Consider the following 6,181-nt stretch of genomic DNA (forward strand, 5'->3'; position numbering starts at 1 on the left):
TGCTGGTTCTTCCTCCTTCTCAGTTACCAGGACGTAGCGTGTCACCAAGTCCCATGACTTTGTTCCATTAGGATGAATTTGGATTCAGGCTTTTGTTATGATTTCCCTTGTTTTAACTTCAGCTAAGCTCTGGTGATAGTAACAACAATATCAGTGATTGCATATTGAAGACTTACTCTGCTAAGAGCCTTTCTTGTGTTAATTAACCCATTTCACCCTCCCAGCCACCCTATGAGATAGGCATTATTATTATCACCATCTTATTATAGATGATTCGATTGAGGCTCCAAGTGAGAAAGTTGTCCAAGATCAAACAACAGCAAGAAGTGGAGTTGGGATTTGAACATGAGGAACTATTCTTATCCAATTTCAATTTCTGCACTAGCTTCTGAGATGGTGTGTCTATGCACGGTATACCTTCCAAGCCTCTGTCAATGGGTCTCTGTCTTTCTTCTCTTCCCTTCTGCCTTCCCCAGAAAGCCTTTTTTTTTTTTTAATAGTATGTTCTAATTGAAACCCCCTGTTTTTGCATTCCTCAACGTGCACTAATATCCATTAAGCTTCATCATAAATTACTTGTTAATTTCTTGTTTCTTATTCTCATGAGCGTATAACCTCCAGGAAGGCAGAAGCTTCTTGGTCACGCTGTTGTCCCAGCACAGTGGGTGATCAGAATGTTTTCTTTTAAAAAGTATATAGAGTTGGGGACTTACTATGTTGCCCAGGCTGGTCTTAAACTACTGGACTCAAGCAATCTTTTGGCTTCGGCCTCCCAAAGCACTGGGGTTACAGGTGTGAGCCACCATGCCTGGCCTCAGTAAATGCTTATTGGATGAAGACAGTTCATTGCATTAGTTCGGTTTCTTCACCTAGGCTGTAGTTACATCTGGAGAGTATCTAAAACTATGTCTGTATCTGTACCTCAGATGGTTCCAGAATGCCATACAGTTGATATCTGTTGATACAAAGCCAAGTGTTCCCCTCAGTGCACTCATCGAGGGCCGACACAGCCATTGGTATTTAGTCCTTCTTATCTCTGTCTAAAACAAGGTGAGGTGCGGCCTTGATGAAAAACAATTACCTTGTTTATCATCACCGGGATTCAGATAGACATTTCCGGCCAAGCAGAGCCTGCGGTAAGGAGATACCCGACTCCTGATAATACCTCAGGCTGAGCTTGAGAGGGCCTGTGTAATCCGTGGCTCCATTGACTACAGCCTGAGTCCTGGACCAGCTGCCAGGCAGGGGCCTGTGGGAGGTCTGGGTCTGTCTCCTCCCTGGCCTCTTGGCACAAACCAGTGCTGATGAGCTAGAGGAGGAATTCCTGCCTTTGAGGCAGGAGCCAGCTGGGCTGCTGCTACCTATCAGCTAAGAAAATAAAAGTCATCCCAGACACCTGCGTTTGACCCAAGGGCTGGCGCCGAAGTGGGAGCTGGGAAGGTCTTCTTGGAAGGGCTGCGAGCTGCTGGAGATGTCAGCTGGGCTCAGGTAAAAGCTTTGCGGATGGGGAGGTCCAGACTTGAGAGTGGAGGATTAATGCTTAATTTCAGGCTGTGGGCTCACAGTCTACCCCTTGGCTTGTCTTCTAAGGGCTGAGAGGCCACAGCTTATGCATTTATGTGATTTGGGTTGGCAGGGACCCTCATCTCTGTTCCATGAGGTGGGAAGATCCTTCTGTTTGATTAGCTGGGGAGGAATGGGCCTGTGCTCCCTTCTGCCTAGCAGTCCAATACTGGGAGTGTTAGTTTCACCCACTACTCACCACTTGCCCTTTGCAGGAGTCCTGATCTTGAGGCCTGCCATTCTTAACACCCTTAGATGAAATCCAGTTGAATTTCCACAGAGGTAGGTATAAACTGTTCTACCATCAAGGTTTCGGAAGAGTGCCTTGAAAGAAGTAGAAGTGGGGCAGGGGTCAGCTGTGACCATGAGGAGGGAGAAGGGTCTCCTAGTGAAGGCTCTGGGGACATGTCCTACCAGATGCCATCCTGCCTCTGAATCCTTTTAGACCCTCTAAGTCCCTCTTCAAGTTCCTGTCTTTCCTCTGGTCCTCATTCCCTCTCATTCCCCTTGGAATCTTTTTGCACATGGGAGCTGGCTCAGGCTCAGGCAGGAAGTGGGGGTGTAAAAGGCATCAGAATGACGTGTGAGGCAATGGCTTGTGATTTATTGGAATATTAATGTGTTTTTGAGTTCCCTCTAGTGCCTTCCTCCTCCCCATGTTAAACAGGTAGCTTTGGCTTCTTGCTTCAGGGACTCTTGTCAACAGAAGCAGCCTGCAACCCGTGGTTCATCTGCATCTTGTGAAGAGATGCTCTTAGGTGTCCTTGTGGGGGAGAAGAAAGAGGAGGCGAGGAGAAATTCTCTGGAATGGGAAGGGAAGAGAGGTCTGGGGCAGGGGCAGCCTGGGGTAGGGACCAGGGGATGCATCACCTAGGCACATTCTCAAAGAGTGGTGCTTTCTGCTCTCTGTGGACATCTCTCTGGCCATGGGAAGCTGTGAGCCTTTGGTAGCAGCTGCTTAAGGAGATAAAGAGACCCAATGGGGATGGCAGCTGGTGCCCCCAGGAAGGTGGGACCTTGGGGCTGGGGATCTGGGTCATGGTGGAGTTCTGTGTCCTATGTGGAGCATCAAAAGAGAGTGGGCCTTCCATGCAAGGGGTTACTATGGCTGTGGACCTAGAAGAATCGGGGGCTTCATGATAGGCTGGAGGTTACAGATGCTTTTCTTCTTTCCAGACCATCACACAGTTACACTGTGGTTCTTATTTGCAGCTGGGAGAGGGAGGGAACGGGGTGCTCCAATAAGGACTTTACCTCTCCATCTCCATTCTTTGGGAATAAATTGATTTTAAATAATAAAGAAGGTGATATTCTTCTCAAACTTGAGTTTGAGGCCTGCCTGCTTGATTCCAGTGTGCAGACTGATTCAGGGAAAGGGGGTTTCTTTCCTTTGACAATATTTCCTATACCACCTGCACACATCGTCTATTGCTCTGACACTTCCATTTATTCATTTTATGAATATTAATTGTGGATTTACTATTTATTAGATACTGGGTTAAGAGTGGAGGATACAATGACGCATCAAGCCACCTGCCGTTCCCTAGAGGTCTCACAGTCTCACAGGGAAGACGTGTGCATCAAATAATTATACAAATGTGTATATATACTTGCATACACTGGGATAAAGCCTTAAAGAAAAATAGCTGCTGCTACAAGAGTGAATAGTGTCAGGTCTGATGAAGTCCGGAGTTCGGTGGGAAGTGGAGGGGTCAGGAAAAGCAGGAAAGTCTGTTTGAGCTGAGCTTGTAAGACCCGTATGTGTGTGTGGGTGCATGTGTAAATGTGAGCATGCACACAGGTATGTATGTGCACACATATACCTGTATGTACATGCATGCGAGAAGGGTATTTTAATGAGAGAGAAGAACATTCCAGAAGGCCTTGAGGTGGGGGAAAAAGCCAAGTTCCTTTAAGGAACTGAAGCAAACCCAGGTGGCTGCACAGAGGTGAGGCCAGGGAGGGGACAGTGAAAAGTAAGGTCACCTGAGGCCTGAGACATTGGGTTGAGCAATTTGGCCTTTATCGTAGGAGTAATGGGAAGCCATTGAAGGTTTTTAAGCCTGGAGGTAATAGAATATGATTTACATTTTAAACAGATTATTCTGACTGCTGTGCTCAGCACAGATGATGGGAAGACAAGAGCCAAAACAGAGAGACCAGCATTTTGCAAGGAGATAGATTTATCTGTAACCACAGGGAAGATGTTCAAACGTCATTAAGTGAAAACCAAAACCAAGACAAGTTGCAGAACCAGAAGTATCATGCTATTTGTATTTTTTTCAAAGCATGAGCACATTTACGCATATACATTCACATCATAGCAGTTCGTGCGTGCATAGCTTCTTTCCAGCCCTTTGCTATCATGGGCACTTCATTGTAGAATGGAAAACATCTTAGATCTGGGGTCCCAAGAGCTTGGGCTGTTGTCACACTTTACCAACTTTGGGCATGTCATTCAGCCTCTCCATGCCTGTTTTCACACCTGCAAAATGAGGGTATTGGACCAGATGAGCTTTAAACATGAATTCCTTCAACCTTTGGATTCTTGTGACTCTGGGCAGAAAGAAGGTGTGAATAAGGGAGGTTGCATACATTATGCAGGCAAGTTGCCTACCCCAGCTCTGTTTTAACACTGCAGGGTTAGGGTGACATTCTAGAAGAGCAGCAGCAGGACTGCGGAGAGTGAGAACATCTCCCAAGGCAGCCTGACAGCAGGAGGAGTGGGCAGCTGTCTCAGCGCTGTGATTTACCACCTGCCTGGACCAAAATAGGCCCATCTCCTGGCCTGCTCCAGGAAGCTCCTTCCTGGTAAACAAGAGATTAACTTATCCAGGACTGGTGCTGGATCTACATCAAAATATTCCCCTCCAGGATCCCGTGAGTACAGCTGAAATAATTTTACTGGTGGAAATGAAAGAAGGGGGCCAGAGGAATCGGGGGAATCAAGTTCTACCCAATTTTGACAGAAAGTGTCCTGGCGGCATCCTTCTTATGGCTGACCTGATTGGGGTGAGGGGTAAGTGTCACTGGGAGTCGAGTTGGGGTATTGTTTCCTTGAGGCTATACCTGGAAGTTCTGCAGGATGTAAGGTATTATTCCACATGGAAATTCCCCAGTCAAATAAGTTGGTGAGCTACTGGCTTAAATAAAGTTGAGCATTTTTTTTTTTTTTTTTTTTTTTTTTTTTTTTTTTTTTACCATAGGACTTCTTCAAGGTTTACTAAGCTAACTTCATCATGAATTCTTGAGAAAGGAGAAAATAATATACGGTGTACCCGGCTGTTTACAAATGGCACTTCCTGGGATAGGTCTTCCACAGGTCACACTGTAAAAATGACAGACTAGGCTACAGGTTTGTGGGGAGAGAGGCTGGGTCTTATTTCCACCTGAGCAGCCAGTACCTATAACAGTGATAGTTCCGTGGTGGGTACATGGACTGTGATGGCTATTGAACTAAAAACTTCCAAACAAACTTTGCCAATTTTAAGATGTGGCTGGTACACCCTGGATATCTACATTCCCATCTAACACATCTTGTTTCTTATCTTACAGGTCTCCTATTAATATCAGTAGGGTGACTATAATAACGTCATTAAAATGGCTTCCTCATTATCTTTAAGAGCTTTATCCTCTATTCTTCACAACATTTTCGTGTTCATTCATTGCAAGGTAAGTGGATAACCTGAATATTAGGAGACCTGAATTCAAGTTCTACTGATTAACTATTAAATAGCTATGCTAACAAGCAAATCATCTAAAGTTTTTGGGCTTTGATTTCTTTATGTTTGAAGGTCAAGGATGGACTATGTATCAGCTTTGCAGTGATAACAAATGATCCCCGATCTCAGTGGCTGATGGTAACGAAGGTCCATTTCTTGCCAGTGGTAGCTGTGGACATGGGTCTGCTGCCTCTCTGCACTGATGACCGGGAATCTTCACTGTGGGCCCAGGTAGAAAGTGCAGCCCTGATGGAGGTGTGCTGAGTTGTGTAATGGCTCTGAAAGCTTCTGCTTAAACAGGGCCTACTTCACATATGTTCATATCCCTTTGTCCAAAGCAAGCTGCATGGCCGAGCCTACCATTAACAAGGTAGGGAAATACCATTGTCACTCAGTATCCTCAGAGGATTGGTTCCAGAACGCTTTGTGTATACCAAGATCCAAGGATGCTCAAATCCCTGATTTAAAATGATGTAGTACTTGCCTATAACCTATACACATCCTCCTGTATACTTTAAATCATCTCTAGATTATTTATGATACCATATATAGTCAATAATTGCGTAATGATGGAAATATGTTCTAAGAAATGCATCATTAGGTGATTCTGTCATTGTGTGAACGTTCTAAGACTATATTGCACAAACCTAGATGGTACAGCTTGGTACACACCTCGGCTATATGGGATAGCCTGTTGCAGCTAGTCTACAATCTTGTACAGCATATTACTGTACTGGATACTGCTGGCATTTGTAACACAATAGTAAGTATTTGTGTATCTAAACATAGAAAAGATACAGTAACAATATGGTATTGTAGTCTTATGGGACCACCCTTACATATGTGGTCTGTTGTTGACCAAAATGTCTTTATGGGTGTTGCATGGTTGTACTATG

General features: G+C 44.9%; 1 long non-coding RNA gene across 1 annotated transcript; it reads left to right on the top strand.

The window, feature by feature from the left end:
- Positions 1-4,359: 4,359 nt before the first annotated feature.
- LOC141582516 (uncharacterized) lies at positions 4,360-5,846 on the top strand. Its single transcript, XR_012515354.1, has 3 exons — positions 4,360-4,443; positions 5,119-5,235; positions 5,358-5,846. It is a non-coding gene; the product is annotated as an uncharacterized LOC141582516 (long non-coding RNA).
- The last annotated feature ends 335 nt before the right edge of the window (positions 5,847-6,181 follow it).

This window comes from Saimiri boliviensis, chromosome 20 (assembly GCF_048565385.1).
Source record: "Saimiri boliviensis isolate mSaiBol1 chromosome 20, mSaiBol1.pri, whole genome shotgun sequence".
NCBI lineage: Eukaryota > Metazoa > Chordata > Mammalia > Primates > Cebidae > Saimiri > Saimiri boliviensis.